Genomic DNA, 19,572 nt, shown 5'->3' on the forward strand with positions numbered 1-19,572 from the left:
TCCACTGTACCTCCCAAACACGTGCATTCGTGACTGAAAGTTTGGAATTTGCACAAAGCTATTGCCCAAAATTCGGATGAAGGTGTTTTTTCTATGTCAGATTATTCACAAAGAAGGCTGTCTTTTATAGGCAAAGCTGTTGAACAGTTACAGATGAAGAAATTAATTTATAGCTATTACAGAAATTAAAAATGGAGCCGTTGGGGTGGGGGAGGGAATCAGCCAGTTTTGCCTTCAGGATCAACTTCTCATATGCGCCAGACAACTCCCTTTTACTAGCTCTTTACAAGCCCAACAAAGAGTAATTTATAATAAAGTGAAGAAAAAGACTTTCCACAACCAATGAGGGACACTTTGTTTTTCACAAAAGATAAAGAAATAAAGAAGGAAAAGGGTCTACAAAAAAATCTTTGGCTTTGCATTATAAAATATAAAATAATACCAATAATCCCCCGCTAATGCAAAGACAAAAATAGAATAAGAACAATTCTGGGCAAAAGAAAGAACAAGTACTGAAGTGTCAATATCTTTCGATTTGAATTGACACATAGTGAAATGAGGCAATAACTAACATTCACAAAGTGAACTACTCTTGAACTGAATGGACATTAGTTGAGACCCCCACAACACATACTATATCCTTAATTCTATGCAAACTCCGCGATATTAACAAAGTGCTTTTATGGTCATGCACATACCTTGGGTCTCATGAGTGCTCTAGAAAGACATCCCAAGTCTTTCATAAAAAGCGATCGCACCTTTACACTCACATAGATAATTTCATTAAGTCTATCTACATATAGACCACCTTAAGGCTATGGAATCATTAAGAGCAAAATAAGCTCAACCTTATAAAGCACTACCACACGCCATAGGGATAGGAAATGTAGTGCATATTAAGGTCTCATAGGGCTTCATATGACCACACAAACGGGTATCCACTATACTTCCTCAATCCATGGGTTTTAGCCCCACCCCCTTGACGTTTCAATGATAACTCTCCTTGCCAAACCCTTAGTTAAAGGATTTGTCAAATTTCTTTCGCATCATACATATTCCAAAGAAATAACACTATGTTTCACCAACTGTTTTACCGCACCATGCCTAATACGGATATGTCTTCTTTTTTCAGTGTACACACTATTTTTTACAATTCCAATTGTTGCATGTGAGTAACAATGTAGAGAAACTGGTGAAGCTTGTCTTCCCCATAAAGGCATGTCTGCCAATAAGTTTCTCAACCACTCAGCTTCTTTCCATGCCAACTCAAGAGCAATGATTCAGACTCCATAGTAGATCGTGCTATACAATTCTATTTTGAAGACTTCCAAGAAATAGCACCTGCACCCAAAGTAAATACATAGCCACTATTAGATCTAACTTCATCATTGTCAGTAACCCACTTTGCATCACAAAATCCTTCTAAAACAGCAGAAAATTTATTAAAATGCAAACACCAATCCATAGTACTTCTCAAATACCTTAGCAAACGATGAAGATCATTTTAGTGTTCACTACTAGGATTGTGAGTATATCTACTCAATGTACTAGCAACATAAGCGATATCAGGTCGTGTACAATTCATGAGAAACATTACACTACCAATTATCTTAGCATACTCAGTTTGAAAAATACTAGATTCCTTATTCTTTTTCAAGCGTACGCTAGGATCATAAGGAGTTCCCATATGTGCTACATCAAAACAATTAAACCTTTTCAACATTTTCTCAATATAATGAGACTGAGACAATGAAAAATCATTAGAAGTTCTTTTGATTTTTATCCCTAAAATCACATCTGCTTCTCCAAGATCTTTCATTTCAAATTTAGAAGATAAAAAATTCTTTGTCTCATTAACAACATTCACATTAGGGCCAAAGATTAACATGTCATCCAACAGACATATAATAACAAAATATGATCCTATCATCTTGGAATAAACACAAGTATCAGATGCATTAACAACAAAACCATTACCCACTAATGTGCTATTAAACTTTTCATACCATTGCTTAGGTGCATGCTTTAGACCATACATAGACTTTCTCATCAATTTACATACTTTATTCTCCTGTCCTTGGATCACAAATCCCTTAGGTTGAGATATTTATATCTCTTCCTCTAAATCGCCATTTAGGAAAGCTGTTTTAACATCCATTTGATGTATCACTAAACTATTAATAGCAGCTAAAGCAACAAGAGTTCTAGTAGTCGCTATCTTAGTCACAAGAGAATAAGTGTCAAAGTAATCAATGCCTTTCTTTTGGTTAAAACCTCTAATAACAAGTCTAACCTTATATTTCTCAAGTGTACCATCATGTCTCAATTTATTCTTAAATATCCACTTGCTACTTATGGGTTTACAACCTTTAGGAAAGTTAGACAAGTCCCAAGTGTGACTAGAAACTATATAGTCTAATTTACTTTTAATAGTCTCTTTCCAAAAACTAGCATCTATTGATCTCATTTCTTCATTATAAGTCTTAGGGTCTTCTTCTATTAAATAGATAGACACTAATTCATCATTCAAAACATCAAGATCAATATTTTCAGTCAAGAAAGTAGTGATAAAATGAGGACCAAAGCTAGCTTCAATTCTACGGCTCTTACTCCTTCTAAGTTCATTTTCATGCTCATTAGTAGTAGAACTAGAAGAAGGTATAATATGAGAATTAACAGACATAGATGTAGAAGCATTATTATGCACATCACTAGAAAAATTATTTTTCAATGGAAAAACATGCTCAAAAAATTCTGCATCTTTAGATTTAGAGATAGAACTATCATTCAAAGACATAAATCCACACGCAACACTATTTTGAGCATAACTACTGAAAATAGCATCAAAAGCCTTGAGTCCAATAGTTACTTGTTTAAAATCAGGTAGATCAACCTTAGCCAAATACCCCCACACCTTCAGAATTTTTAAGTTAGGGGCGGTAACGACCCGATTAGTCTTTTTGCTTTCTAGAATCTCGTTCTCCTAAATAAAACTTTCCGTACTTGCTTTAAATAATTTATGACTTGCAAGGATAGTTGGTCCGGGATTTAGAAGAGTTTGAGTTGAAATCGGAACATTTGGTTCCTTAAGGTTGGCTTAAAAGGACAAGTTTGACTTCGGTCAATATTTCTAGTAAACGGACCCAGACTCGTATTTTGACGGTCCCGTAGGGTCCGTGGTAAAATATAGGACTTGGGCGTATACTCGGAATCGAATTCCGAGGTCCCTAGCCCGAGTAATGAATTTTTATTAAAAATTGTTAAACTGAAAATCTAAGGATTTAAAGAAATTGAATAATGTTTGATCATGTTGGTATCGGGGCCGTATGTTGGTTCTGGAGCCCAGTACAGGTCTAATATAACATTTAAGTCATATCTGTGAAATTTGGTGAGAAACGGGATTGATTTGACGTGATTCGAATGTCCGGTTGTAAAAATAGGAATTTCAAATGTTCTTAAAGATTCCATGCGTTTTGGTGTTAAATCCATAGTTTTAGATGTTATTTAGGCAATTTGATCATACGAGCAAGTTTATATGATGTTGTTGGACTTGAGTGAGTATTCAGAGTCGAGCCTTGAGGGCTCGGGTGAGTTTTGGACGTGGGTTGGGAGTGAAAACACCCTAGTTTTTCTGGTGTTTCTGGGTAGAGTTGCAAGTCTCGCAAATGCGAGGAATTGTTTGCATTTGCGAGGAAGGCTTCACATTTGCGATGAAGCCTGGGCTGGGGCAGTGGTCGTATTTGCGACATTTTGTTCGCATTTGCGAACCCAGCAGGGTCCGCATTTGCGACCCTTCCGTCGCATTTACGATCAGTGCAGAGGGATGCCCAGGTTTGCATTTGCGATGGTTTTGTCGCAATTGAGACCTTTGCATTTGCGAATCTGATATTACAAATGCGATATTAGAGACCTGGACATAGCTTTTAAAAATGGGACTTAGGCCATTTATTTCATTTCACTTCTACACTTGGGAGATTTTGGGAGCTTCCAAAGAGGGGATTTCAACCTAGCATTGCGAGGTAAGTTATTTTCACTTAATGTGAGTTTAATACTTGGGTTTTGGGTAGATTAACACATAGAAATTAGTGGAAATTATGGGATTAGACTAAAACCTAGGGTTTTGATAAAAATAAGATTTAACCACGAAATTTGTTATGGAATGGAGTAAAAATCATATATTCTTGATCCTTAGGTTATGGGTAATAACTTTCTTCAAAAATTTCCGGAATTCGGGCACGTGGGCCCCGGAGTGGATTTTAGGAATCTTGTAATTTGGAGTAGGGAATCACTCTAATGGTTGGGGTATGAACTTTTAAACTATATTGATTAGTTTTTATGCTATTTGGATAGTTTTGGAGTGTTTGGAACCAAATTGAGGATTTGGGCATAAGCTTAGGCTGGAAAGTAGACCGTGAAGCAAGGTAAGTCTCTTTTCTAACCTTGTAACAGAAAATTGTCCATATAGGAGAAATAATTCGATATTTGCCACTAATTGTGGGGGCTACGTACGCACGAGGTGATGAGAGTTCATGTGTAGCCACTATTATGCTTAAGTCCAGGTAGTCTAGGACCCAAAAGCATGCTTTTGTCACGACCCAAAATCTCACCCGTCGTGATGGCGCCTATCGTGGTACAAGGCAAGCCTCAACTCAACATCTCAACACAGTAGAACTTTTAAATAAAGGCGGAAGCAGTTAATATTAAATAAAACTTTTTAGAACAGAATATAACTCCAAAAGTACTAAACAATCCATCCCCAAAACCCAGTGTCACTGAGTGCATGAGCATCTAAATGATAACAACATCTGACTAATAAAACACTGTCTGAAAATATAGAATAGTAGAATATGAAAGGAAAGGAGAGTCAAGGTTAGCAAACGCCATGCATCTACCTCAATAGTCTCCTGAGTCTGACTCCTCAATCAACAACTACCGTGACCAAAAGTATCTAGATCTATACACGAGGTACAGGGGATAACGTGAGTACATCAACTCAGTAAATAACATAAATAAATAAGGAACTGAGAAGTAGTAACGAGCTATGCAAATACAGTTATCTCAATAATTTTCAAATAAAAGTAGTCATACTTTCAATTTAACAGTTTAAGTCACATCAGTACGTACTCAATAAACCAGGTATCAAATTTGACTGAGCAGTAAATAATATCTTCCAATAATTTTCAAAACAGTGATATGACATCTACGATGCAACAGTAATGGAGTAAATGTATTTTCTCAGAATAACAGTCACTCTGTCCTCCTATTCACTCCAACCTCACAATCACTCATTCCTCACATTCACTCATTCCTCCCAGTCGCTCAGCACTCGGCACTCGCACTCGGCACTCACACTCAGCACTCGCACTCAGTAGGTACCTGCACTCACTAGGGGTGTGTACAGACTCCGGAGGGGCTCCTTCAACCCAAGCGCTATAACAAGTCACCTCGTGGCATAAATCACTCAGGCCCTCGGCCTTACTCAATCATAAATCAGTAACAACATGCTGTGGCGTGTAGCCCGATCCCATAAATATCCTCACAGATCAGGCCCTCGACCTCACTTAGTCATAAATCAGTAACAATATGCTGCGGTGTGCAGCCCGATCCCATAAATATCCTCACAGATCAGGCCCTCGGCCTCACTCAGTCATCAATCTCTCTAGTCTCTCGGACTCTCAAAAATCATATAAACAACCAAACAGAGGTAATGTCATGTATCAACAATGAACAGCAAGAGACAGATGCATAATAAGCAAGAAAAGCTATGACTGAGTACAAAACAACAATTAGCAGCTAATTCAGTAAGTACACGACCTCGCAGTTCTCAACAGTGATCATATAAGGCCTAAACATGATTTCTAACAAGAAGTACAGTCAATTTCCATGAAAACAGAGGGAACATATATTAAACAGTAGGCCAATTAATTCCACAGTCTTGCGGGACGGACCAAGTCACAATCCCTACGGTGCACGCCCATCACCTAGCATGTGCGTCACCTCCAAAATAGTCATACGGCACAATGTCCGGGGTTTCATACCCTCAGGACCAGATTTATAACCGTTACTTACCTCAATCCGAGCAAAAATCCTACTCTGAAATGCCTTTGCTTCTCAAATCGACCTCTGAATGCCTCGAATCTAGCCACAATAATTCGATTCAGTCAATAAGAATGTAGGAATTAATTCTACATGAAATTTACATTTTCCATTAAAAATCCTAAATTGCACTAAAATTTTGCCCGTGGGGCCCACGTCTCGGAGCCCAACAAAAATCACGGAATATGAACCCCCATTTAACCACGAGTCCAACCATACAAATTTTACCAAAATCCGACAACAATTCGGCCTCCACATCATCAAATCTTATTTTCAAATCCCTAGGCCTAAATTCCCGATTTACACCTCAAAAATACGTAATCTAGCTGGGATATTCAATGATAATTCAATAATATTGACTAATAATGATCACAAGGGACTTATCTCAAGAATTCCCATGATTTCTCGCTAAAAATTGCCAAAATCCGAGCTTTAAAGTCAAAAAAATGACCCAAAACCCGGATTGCTGGAATTAAATCTATCCAGAAAATTTTGGGTACTGTTCATGGCTACTGTACACGAATACTGTTCATGTGCACTATACACAGTACTGTACAAAGGTACTATTCACACAGGTGCGGTCACTGTTGGCACGTGCGAAAATTGCAGAAATTGCCGAGAAAATTTCAGCAACCTTTTTATATCCGTTAACCTTCCAAAATCCACCCGAGGCCCTCGGGACCTAAACAAAATGCATCAACCAGTCCTACAACATCATACGAACTTAGTCGAAACCTCAAATCACATCAAATAATGCTAAAAATGCGAATCGCACCCCAATTCAAGCCTAATGAAACTAGGAACGTCCAACTTCTATATTCGATGCAAAAACCTATCAAATCAAATCCGATTGACTTTAAATTTTGCACACAAGTCATAAATAACATAATAAAGCTATGAAAATTTTCAGAACTGGATTCTGACCCTGATATCATAAAGTCAACTCTCGGCCAAACTTTTCCAAAAAATCTTCTATTTTCCAACTTTCGCCAAAATGCGCTAAATTGTCCTAAGGACTTCCAAATCCAAATCCGAACATGCTCCTAAGTCCAAAATCACCATACGAAACTATTGGAATCATAGAACCTTTTTCCATTTTTAGGGTATCAGCTAATTTCTGAACTGAGCTGCGCTTGTGAGAAGACCATCTGTAGCCATTTTCGTCATTTTAACTTAGTTATAACGACAGAATCTCTGTATTTACTTTAGTGTTTAATTAATATGCCTTTATCTTCATCTATTTCTCTGTTCTTCTCTTCAAGCATGAGTAGCTAAATCCATTAGCTAGGGTTGCGGCTCAACCCTAGTGTGGGTAATTGATGGGAATTGTGATTTAGGGCTAGATTGACTATGAGTGTTTATTATTTGGGTCAATTTTATGGTTTAATTTATGAATTGGTGGTTGCAAACACCGGTTTATGCTAAGTTGACTTGGCTCTTCTTGAGAAAGAGAGCCTAAGTCTCCAAAATTGACCCAACAAGGAATTGGGATGGACTTAAGAGAATTAATAGTCCCAATTAAAGGGTTAAACCTCAAGAGAGTAATTAACCGACTTGAACCCTAGTTGCTTGAGCAAATTTGCCTACCCATTTGGTCTTGAGAAAGTTAATTGGAAAAATCACTCTCTCTACCGAGAGGTGTGAGAGTGGGTAAAATCGTGCAGCGACTATAGCATATTTCTCCAATCATGTCAATCGTGCCTTAGAAGCAATTACCCGTCAGTTAGCCACCTAGGTGAAAATCACTACCCTAGTGCCTTTTTATCCATTAGATACAACGTTTAGCAATTCTCGTTTAGCATAATCTAGTTGCATTTATAATTAGTAGTTGATAATAGTAGTTTGTTAAAGAAAAACCAAAAATAATTGAAAGTGATATTTGGAACAAATACACAATTCCACTCTAAATAGATACTCGACTCCATTCCTAGCTCCTTGTGGCAATCGATCCCGACCCACAAATCGGGAAAAAGCTATTGCGACCCTCTTTTCCTACTTTTTAGTAGTGTGGAGTAGGCTGCGATCAGCCAGCCAGGTGGTGCTCCAGCCAGATTCTATACTTTTCTGGCCAGACCAGATACATTAGCCTCAGATGATGTTATCACATATATTATTTTCGTCTACGGTAGGGATGCTTCAGTGCTATTTGATCTAGGGTCTACCTATTCATATGTGTCATCTCTGTTTGCTCATTTTCTGGCTATTCCTCGTGAGTCCTTGGGTACTTCTATTCATGTGTCCACTCTTGTAGGCAATTCTATGGTTGTGGATCGGATCTACCAGTCCTGTATGGTCACATTCTGTGGTTTTGATGAGACTAGAGCAGAACTCTTATTGCTTGATATGACCGACTTTGAGGTCATCTTGGGCATGGATTGGTTATCCTTATATCAATCCATCCTAGATTGCCATGCCAAGACTGTTACTTTCGCAATGTCAGAGTTACCAAGGTTGGAGTGGAAGGGTTCCTTAGTTAGTACATCTAGTCGGATTATCTCCTTTCCGAAGGCTCGGCACATGGCTGAGAAGGATTGTTTGGCTTATCTAGCTTATGTTCGGAATACCACCACAGAGTCTCCGACAATTGATTCAGTTCCAGTAGTTCGAGAGTTCGTCGATGTGTTTCCTTCTGACCTTCCTAGCATGCCACCGGATCGTGATATTGATTTCTGTATCGACTTGGCTCCAGGCACCCAACCTATATCTATCCCACCATACCGTATGGCTCCGAAGGAGTTAAAGGAGCAACTTGAGGAGTTGTTGACAAATGGGTTTGTTAGATCGAGTGTGCCACCTTGGGGTGCACCAGTGTTATTTGTGAAAAAGAAGGATGGGACCATGCGGATGTGCATTGATTACCGCTATCTGAACAAGGCTACCATCAAGAACAAGTACCTGTTGCCCTGCATTGATGATTTGTTTGACTAGTTGTAGGGTGCTAGTGTGTTCTCTAAGATCGATTTGAGATCAGGGTATTATCAGTTGAAGATTCGGAACTCAAATGTTCTGAAAACTGCTTTCCGTACTAGATATGGCCATTATGAGTTTTTGGTGATGTCCTTTGGCTTGACTAATGCCCCAACGACGTTTATGGACTTAATGAAAAGGGTGTTCAGGCCTTATATTGATTCCTTTATTATCGTCGTCATTAATGACATCTTGATATACTCATGTAGCCTGGGGGAGAATAAGCAGCACTTAAGAGTAGTGCTACAGACCTTACGAGAGCAGAAGCTATATGCTAAGTTCTCCAAGTGTGAGTTTTGGCTAGAGTCAGTAGCATTCTTGGGGCATATTGTATCAGGAGAGGGTATTAAAGTGGATCCCAAGAAGATTGAGGCAGTTCAGAGTTGGCCACATCCTACTTTAGTGACTGAGATCAGGAGTTTCCTAGGGTTAGTAGGTTATTACCATCGATTCATGCAGGGCTTTTCATCTATAGCATCACCTCTGACAAGATTGACCCAGAAGGGTGCTTCTTTCCGTTGGTCAGATGATTGTGATACGAGCTTTCAGAAACTCAAAATAGCTTTGACTACAACACCGGTTCTTGTGTTGCCTTCCGGTTTGGGGATGTATACGGTATATTGCGACGCTTCACGCGTCGGCTTGGGATGTGTGTTGATGCAGGATGGATGAGTTATTGCATATACTTCACGTCAGCTAAAGATTCATGAGAAGAATTACCCTGTGCACGACCTGGAGTTAGCAGCAATTGTTCATGCTCTTAAGATATGGAGGAATTACCTGTATGGAGTTGATAACTAGGGATTATAGTTCACTTTACACTCATTTTTACTTGAGTTTTGAATCAAATAGTATAAAAAATAGACCCAAAGGCTTACATGTTGTACTTGTTTGCAGGGTTTGGTCAAAAAGGTTCAAAACCAGCTCAAAAAGGAGTGAAACATGCACAAGTACCAAGAACAAGTCAAAGCACAGTTGCAACAGACACATCGCAGCCGCAATCCATTTAGTGCGGTCCGCGGTGAAGAGATTCAGAGAAGTGCAATTTTGGAAGCTCAAGCACTGCGACCGCAAACCATTTTGTGCTGACCGCAGTAGCCTCACCGCGGTCGCAATCGAGTTTATGCGGTCCGCGGAGTAGAGATTCAGAGAGCTGGGATTTCAACTGTTGGAAGCCAATGCGGTCCGCGGTCCTTTTTGTGAGGACCGCAGTTGAAGCCACCGCAGCCGCGATGGCCAGATTCAGAGAATGATTAATCAAGCCAAGAAACCTCATTGCGGTCTGTGGTGCATTTTATGCGGACCGTAGTACCTCGTTAGGGGTATTTTTGTCCAGAAAATTTGGCCTAGTATAAATACTTTCTTTTCACATTTTTAGGGTATGTTTTGTAATCTGTGAGAGACCAGAGCACGTGAATAGAGTTTTATGTCCATTTTGCGAAATTTGTAGTTAGATTAACACAGAATCTTCTTTATCTTAGTTTGTAATCAAATCATATAGGTTATTCTTCATTTATGTCTCTGTTTTCTTCCATTATTATGAGTAGCTAGACCCATTAGCTAGGATTATGGCTCAACCCTAGTGTGGGTATTTGATGGGTCTTTTGATTTAAGGCTTAGATGTTTATGGGTAGTTGATATTTGGACTGATTTGTGTTTTCCATGTTGAATTAGTAGTTGCAAACACTAATTTGTGCCTATTTGACTTGGGCTCTTCTTGAGAAAGAGAGCTTGAGTCTAGGAAAATCAGTCCAACAAGGAACTGGGTGTAATCAAGAGATTGATAGCCCCAATTAAAGGGTTCAACCTAGAGATAGTAATACTCGACTTGAGCCTATATTGCTTGCACACTTTTTGACACCCAATTGGTCTTGAGAAAGTCAATTAGGGCAAAGTCACTCAAGCTACCAAAAGGTATAGAGTGAGTAATTCTGTACATTGGCTATATTGCAACCCCAAACATAACGTCTTTTCCTTAGGCTTTAGATCCCGTCAAGTATTCACCTAGGAGAAAGTCACTTCCCTAGTGCCTCTTTAACTATTTAGAAAACCTCACAAGCAATCATTCTTAGTTTAATTATCTTATCATTAGCATAAATATTATAAGTAACAACCAACCAAATGATGATTGGAAGAGTAATTAAGAGCACTACGCATTTCTAGTTTAGATAGGAGTCCAATTTCCACTTCTAGCTCCCTGTGAATTCGATCCCGACCATCTCGGGTAAAAGCTGCTTCGACTACAAAGTGGCGTAGGGTTGGCTCCGATCACTTATGGTGCCGTTGCCGGGGAGCTAACGGTTTTGGCTATCTATCTAAATAGTTTTGTGTATTGTTCTTCTTTCCTTCTACGTTACTAATTTATGTGTGTCGCAAAATTCAGGTACAAAATGGCAGCAAACAACACACCTCTTGGACATCTTCCTCCAGGGGAGGAGGTAGATGACAATATTGACAATGAGGTTCCTATTGTACCTCAAGGACAAAGTAGAGGCCGCCAGGCCAATGATAATGTTCCAGACCCTCCCCCGCCACCTCCAAGAGTGGCTTCTCGAGTGCTTCTCAACCAAGGATATGCTAGTGTAATTGTCCCACCCCCGAATCCGGGTGGGTAATTTTCAAATTACAAATGTAATGCTGACATTATTGGAGTAGCAAGGGTATTTCACGGGTGCTCCCAATCAGAATGCTTACAAACATCTCAAGGGTTTTGTGGATACCTGTTGGGGGATCAAGCAAACTAATGTATCAGAGGATACACTTCGGTTGAGATTATTCCCTTTCTCACTTAGAGGGAAGGCATTGGATTGGCTTGAGCGACTTTCCAACCATTCCATCACTACTTGGGATGAGTTGGCGGATAAATTCATTGTAAAGTTTTTCTCGCCAGGGCATATGGCAGCATTGAGGGATGAGATCTTAGCTTTCAAGCAGGAGCCCACAGAACCATTACATGAGATATGGGAGAGATACAGAACCACGGTAAAGGAATGCCTCAACAATTATATGACTGAGGCAATGATACAACAGACATTCTACCGAGGCATTAACACAACAAATCAGTGTATAATGATCCAACTTCCTGGGGGTAATTTCATGAAGCTGTCTTATGATGAGGCTTGTGACATTCTTGACGAGATGGATGACACGTCCTCTGCTTGGCAAAGTAGAGCCAATGTACCATAGGGTGACCCCATGGTCACTCACTTGCACAAAGAGCTACATGATCATGGGCAGGCAATATTACAACTGACAACAATAATGAACCAGCTAGCAAAGGCACAGTTATAGCAGGTTCAAAATCCATGCCAAGTAAATGCTATGGAGGGTGTCAACACTCTAGTGAACAAAAGAAGACAAAGAGGTCAACAGAACTAAGAGAGTTCAGATCAATATGACAATGATAGTAGTGGATTCCAAGATGATGGGCAGAAAGAAGAAGTGCAATATGTGAACAATTATCAGGGCCAAAGGGGCAATTCTTCCAACCAACAACAATGGAGACCCCAAGGCAATTGAGGCAATCAACAACAACAAGGGAATAATAATTGGGGGAACAACAACCAAAATTCCAATTGGGGCAATCAGAACAATTAGGGTAATTGTAACTGGGGCGGTAATAACAATTAGGGTGGTTGGAACAATGTCAATCAAGGAAATCGGGGGCAAGGCTTTCAAAGGCCCCCAATGTATCAACAACCGAACAATCTACCCCCATTTCCATCCCAAGGTCCTAGTTCTTCCAACAATGAAATGGGGAGAATTGAAATGATGTTTGAACAGATGATGAAAACGAATGCGGACTCTGATGCTCAGTTGGCTTCCCACAATACGTCAATCAAAAATTTGGAGGTTCAATTAGGCCAAATCTCACAATCCTTGAATACTCACCCTGTGGGAGCTCTACCAAGTGATACGGTAGTAAACCCGAAAGGTGGGAACAATTCTGGGCATGTAATGGTGGTAACTACAAGAAGTGTATGAGGCAGTGATATGAATGCCTCCAAACAAAAAGAAATTTTGAGTGATGAAGTTGAGTTGCAAGAAGATGAGATTCCTTTGGTAGTTGAAAATGTGATTGATGAGAACATGAATGAGGAAGTGAGGATTCATATCTAAGATGCCGAGGTGGAAACTTAGAATGACGTGAACCCATCTAGGGAACACGTAATAGACATGCCAGAAATGGTTGTGCCTAAAGCCAAGGCTCCTTTGCCAAGGCCACCTCCACCTTATCCTCAAAGGCTTGTGAAGCAGAAAAATAAAAATCAGTTTAAAAAGTTTATTTACATGATGAAGAGCTTATCCATTAATGTACCTTTGGTGGAAGCTCTAGAGCAAATCCCGGGTTATGCTAAATTTATGAAGGACTTGGTGACAAAGAAAAGATCCATGTATTGTGAAACTATCAAGATGACCTACCAAGTTAGTGCAATAGTGCACTCTATGGCCCCGAAGCTAGAAGACCCCGGTGCTTTCACCAGTCCTTGTACCATTGGGAGTGCAGACTTTGCTAAGGCTCTATGTGATTTAGGGGCAAGTATCAACTTGATGCCCTACTCAGTTTTCAAGACTTTGGGTATTGGGTAACCGAGGTCGACTTCTATGAGATTGCAAATGGCGGATAGGACTATGAAGAAACCATTGGGTATTATTGATGTTCTTGTCGGGGTGGACAAATTTATCTTGCCAGCTGATTTTGTGATCTTGGATTGTGAGGTAGATTATGAGGTTCCAATCATATTGGGAAGACCTTTCCTTGCTACTGGGAAGGCCTTAGTTGATGTGGAAGCATGGGAACTCACATTTCGGGTAGGTGATGAGAAAGTGGCCTTTCATGTGTGCAAGTCAATGAAGCAGCCCAATAGTTCTGAAGTGTGCTCTTTTGTGGACCTTGTCACGGCAGTGATAGTTGACTATACTAGTGCAATGATCAATGTGGAGGACCCTCTAGAGGCAGTATTGTTGAATCTTGATGTAAATAAGGATGAAGGCCGAGTTGAGTGTGTGAATGCTTTGCATGGAATAGATTCTTACTCTTATGAGCCTAGGAAACTCTCTTTGGATCTTGAGAATCAGAAGACTCCACCAACAAAACCTTCAATCGAGGAACCTCCGGTGTTAGAGTTGAATCCATTCCTCCACACCTCAGGTATGAATTCTTAGGCCCTAGTTCAACTTTGCTAGTTATTCTTTCCTCTTGTCTTACTAACATACATGTTGATGCCACATTGGTGGTGCTTCAAAAGCGGAAGAAGGCAATTGGATGGGCCTTAGCTGATACTTGGGGGATAAACCCCACATTCTGTATGCACAAGATTATTTTGGAAGATAATGCAAAACCCTCCTTGGAACATCAAAGGAGGTTGAACAAGGAAATGCACGAAGTTGTGAAAAAGGAAGTGATCAAGTTTTTGGATGCCGGGGTTGTGTACCCATCTCTGATAGCTCTTAGACTTCACCGGTGAATGTGTGCCGAAGAAGGGTGGTATGACCGTGGTTACAAATTTGCAGAATGAGTTGATTCCAACAAGGGATATCACCGGGTGGAGGGTGTGCATGGACTACTGCAAGTTGAATAAAGTGACCCGCAAGGATCACTTTCCATTGCCTTTTCTTGATCAGATGTTAGACAAACTTGCTAGGCGTGACTTCTACTGCTTCTTGGATGGGTATTCTGGGTATAACTAAATTTTGATTGCTCCGGAAGATCAGGAGAAGACCATCTTCACTTGTCCATATGTCACCTTTGCCTTTTCTAGGATGCCTTTTGGGTTGTGTAGTGCATCAGCTACATTTCAGCGGTGTATGATGGTCATTATCACCGATATGGTGGAAGATATGTTAGAGGTGTTCATGTACGACTTTAGTGTTATGGGTGACTCGTTTGATGAATGTTTGAAAAATCTTGATAGAGTGTTGGCCCGTTGTGAAGAAACCAATATTGTTCTTAATTGAGAGAAATGCCACTTCATGGTTGAGGAGGGCATAGTTCTTGGGCATAAAATTTCAAAGCATTGTATAGAGGTGGACAAAGCAAAAGTTGATGTGATTTCAAGGATCCCTCCCACTACTTCTGTCAAGGGAGTTAGAAGTTTTCTTGGGCATGCAGGGTTCTACCGGAGATTTATCAAAGACTTTTCGAATGTAGTGAATCCCTTATGCAAGTTTTTGGAAAAAGATGCCAAGTTCGTGTTCGATGAGAGATGTATGCAAGCCTTTGAACTTCTCAAGCACAAGTTGACCACCACTCCTATTATTACCGCACCCAATTGGAGCTTACCTTTTGAGCTCATGTGTGACGCGAGTGATGTTGCGGTTGGGGTGGTCTTGGGTTAAAGAGTGAACAAAATATTTCATCCGGTGTATTATGTGAGCAAGATAATGAATGATGCTCAAGTGAACTACACGGTGACTGAGAAAGAGCTTTTGGTTATTGTGTTCGCAATGGAGAAATTTCGGTCGTATCTCATGGGTGCCAAGGTCATAGATCATATAGATCATGCCGCGCTCCGGTACTTGATGATGAAGAAGGATTCCAAAGCTAGGCCAATGCGATGGGTCTTGTTACTTCAACAATTTAATATGGAGATTATGGACCGGAAGGGTAGTGAAAACCAAGTGGCGGACCACTTGTCCCGCTTGGAGAAGGAGGGGAGGCCTCGTGATGGCCTAGAGATCAATGATTCATTTCCCGATGAACAACTCCGTTCTGTGTCAGTGAATGGTATTCCATGGTGTGTGGACGTTGCTAATTTCCTTGTGACTGGTATAATCTCGTGTGAGATCTCTTCTAACCAAAGGAAGAAGCTCAAACAGGATAGTCTGGGCTTCTATTGGGATGAGCCATATTTGTTCAAGATCTGCACGGATGGTGTGATCCGAAGGTGTGTCCCGAAGGAGGAGCAATTGAGTATTTTAGAGGCTTGTCATTCCTCTTCCTATGGTGTCCATCATGGTGGGGCGAGGATGGCTTCAAAAGTTCTTAGTCGTGGGTTTTATTGACCAAATTTGTACAAAGATTCAAGTGAACTTGTGAAGAGATGCGACGAATGTCAAAGAGCGGGTGGAATTTCGAAGAAAGATGAGATGCCTCTCAACACCATTCTTGAAGTTGCTATTTTTGATGTATGGGGCATTGATTTCATGGGCCCATTTGTTAGCTCGTGTAAGAACACATACATTCTAGTGGCAGTCGACTATGTTTCAAAGTGGGTCGAAGCCGTGGCTTTGCCTAACAATGAGGCCCGTAGTGTTGTTGCATTTCTCAAGAAGAGCATTTTTACAAGGTTTGGCACTCCTCGTGCAATCATAAGTGATGGGGGGGGTCTCATTTTTATAATCGAGCTTTTGACACTTTGCTTGCAAAGTATGGTGTCAATCATAAAGTTTCTACTCCTTATCATCCTCAGGCGAGTGGCCAAGTGGAAGTCTCAAATAGGGAAATCAAGAGTATATTGTCAAAGATGGTCAATGAAAATAGGACCGATTGGTCAAAGAAATTGGATGATTCTCTATGGGCTTATAGGACTGCTTACAAGACTCTGATTGGTATGTCTCCATACCGATTGGTGTTTGGGAAAGCTTTCCATCTACCGGTTGAGTTAGAGCACAAGGCCATGTGGGCTTTGAGGAAGCTGAATCTTGAATGGGATGTGGCAGCAAATCTTCATGTGGAGAAGATTAATGAACTTTATGAATTCCGATTCCATGCCTACTCCAGTTCATCCTTGTACTAGGACAAGATGAAGTACCTTCATGATAAATATGCTCGTGGCAAGGAGTTCAAAGTGGGTGATTTGGTTCTTTTGTTCAATTCTTGGTTACATATGTTTCCGAAAAACCTTAAGTCAAAATGGAGTGGACCTTTTGAAGTGGTGTTTGTGACTTCATTTGGTGCACTTGACTTGAAAAATAAAAATGGGGAGGTTTTCAGAGTTAATGGGCACAGGGTCAAGCACTACCTAGGAAAAATTGATGACAGCCATGTGGTGGCACTGCTCCATCTAAAGTGATTTGATGGTAACCTACGTCGTGATGCGACGTTAAATCAGGCGCTTCTTGGGAGACAACCCATGTGTCTTTCTTTTTGTTTTTCTTTGATTTTCCTTTTTGTGCAGGATTTGCTTTTAGACTAACTGGTTGTGATATGTGTGTAGGATTGTTTTGATGCAATGTAGGACCAAGTTAGGAAAAATATGCACTCTCTGAAGTTTGCACTGCGGGCGCAAAGGCCCTAGTGCTGGGGAAACATTTCAATGCGGTCCGAAAAGTTGATTGGTAAAGAATGGGGTTCTCTGAAGTTTGCCACCGCGGCCGTAATGCATTTTGTGCGGTCTGCGGTGGACCACTGCGGCCGCAGATCTTGCGGTCTGCAGTGGACGTCTCCCCAGTGCTTCAGACTTGTGAGTACCGCGGACCGCAGTGCCATTTTGTGCGATTCGTGGTGGGTAGGTGAAGTGGGCCCCAGGTGTTTGTTCTATAAATATGATATGAGGCCTTCATTTAAAACTTTTCGCTCATTTGCTCAGTAAGTAGAAAAATACTATTCATCCACGCCCTAACTGCACGAATTCAATCAATCACTCTCATTCATCTGTGTTGTATCCTGTTGCTGGTATTTTTAATCTTCTCTTAGTCTTTAACTGTGTTTATTTTCTTTTAATTGATTAGTTATACGTCTTCTTTCCCTTTTTCTTTAAAGTTTTAGCTTAGGGTTGCATAATGTGCTTATATTAGGATTAATTAGTTAAATACAATGATTAACTACCTAGTGGGTTCATAATATGTGCATTCAGGCTTAAAATGAGCAAAATCTAAAACCCTAGGTTGGTATTACTGCTTGTGGTTTAACGCGATCCGCGGTGGATTTACTGTGGTCCGCGGTGCTTCTCCGTGGTCCGAAATGCCATTTTGTGTGGACCGCGGTGGTGAAACTTCAGCAAGTTGAAAATTGTGGACCGCGGCCGCGGTGGATTTTCTGCGGTCCGCGGTGCCTTAATACGGACCGCGGTACCATTTTGTGCGGTCCGTGGCGACCTTTATCAGAGAGTGGGTTGTCTGACCTCCACCTCAATGCGGCTCGCGGTGTTATTTCGTGCGTTCCACGGTGGTCCCTTTGCGGCACGCACTGTGTTTTGTGCGGACCGCAGTCTGTTGTCTGCAGCTATTGTCTTCTGTTTTCTGCAATTATCTCATTCACTGATTCTTCTAATTCTTTTGATACTAACAAGCTTCAATTGAATTCCACCTACAGAAAATGGTTAAATTACGAGGCGGTGGTGGAAAAGTCCTCTCGGGGTAGGGGACAAGGCATGATCAGATTGACCCCACATATCCCGCAGGCAATCAAAGATACCAGAAAGTCAATAAGGGCTACGGATAGAGCTGCTTCCCATTCGGGAAGTGAGTATGTTCCCTCCCGGGAGGCATCCGACTCCGAGTCAGTGCCAGAGTATGTTCCTGACTGGCCGGAAAGGCGAAGATTGAGAGATACATTTCCGGGCACTCCTACTGCTCAAGCTTCAGTGGAAATTTCTTCTGAGTCGTCTGAGGGCTCAGCTGAGAGCGGTGATGATATTTCTTCTACCTCACCTACAGCTTCAAAACCCGGTATGGATCCCATAGAAGAAGAAGAAGGATGGGGTGAGCCCCAACTAGGAGGGGTGGCTAGAACTAGAAAATCGGAAGCTTGGCAAGATAGGTTTGTCAGTGAAGTGGCATACCATACGTTCAGAGAATGGTGGCCCGAGATGAAGTTAATATCTGAGTGGAGATTCATTTACAAGGACCTTCTGCCTCACAAACCAAATGTGCAGAGGCAATTTAGAGAGAGGCCGGGCTGGGACTATTTCACAAGCAATGTTGAGGATGCAAATGAGCACTTGGTGAAGGAGTTTTACACTAACGTTGCTCACATCAAAAAGGGAACTACAGTGACCAAGGTGTGAAATTTGAAAGTAAAGTTTGATGGGAAAACAATCAATGACTACCTGGGCTTTCCGGGGGAAGATGACACATTATATTTAGAAATGGTAGCTTTGGGGGAGGATGCCCGTCCGTGGTTAGCAGAGTACTTGGAAATCCTAGGTACCACCCCAGAATGGTTGACAGCGAGAGTCAAAATATTGAGGAGAACCCTGAACTTCGAGGCAAAAGGGTGGGAGACGTTTGTTTGTAGCAGGCTAGACCTCACCACTCGTGAGAACTCTCTTCCTATCTCCCTGGCAATTCTGGTAGCTTCTATTATGGCGGGGTAGCTGATTAACATCGGGAATGTTATGTCCAAGGTAATCACATGGGTGGTCAACGAAGGTGATAGATCATACCCCTTCCCAAATTTTCTGACTATGTACTTTGAGGATCAGGATGTAGAAAAAAAAAGATATTTGATGTGAAGGTGAAACCGAAGGCACCCTTTTCCTGGTACAGTCTACAGGGTGATGACAACCCCAAAGGCAAGGGTCCTAAAAGCAAATCCACTGCTTCTATTGGCCAGTCTGAAGAGCC

At 41.0% G+C, this 19,572-nt stretch overlaps 1 pseudogene; it reads right to left on the bottom strand.

Annotated features, from left to right (window-relative positions):
* Positions 1 to 19,572, bottom strand: part of LOC138881758 (protein NRT1/ PTR FAMILY 2.6-like) — a 65,914-nt pseudogene that overhangs the window by 468 nt on the left and 45,874 nt on the right.

Source organism: Nicotiana sylvestris, chromosome 11 (assembly GCF_000393655.2).
Source record: "Nicotiana sylvestris chromosome 11, ASM39365v2, whole genome shotgun sequence".
NCBI classification, from domain to species: Eukaryota; Viridiplantae; Streptophyta; class Magnoliopsida; order Solanales; family Solanaceae; genus Nicotiana; species Nicotiana sylvestris.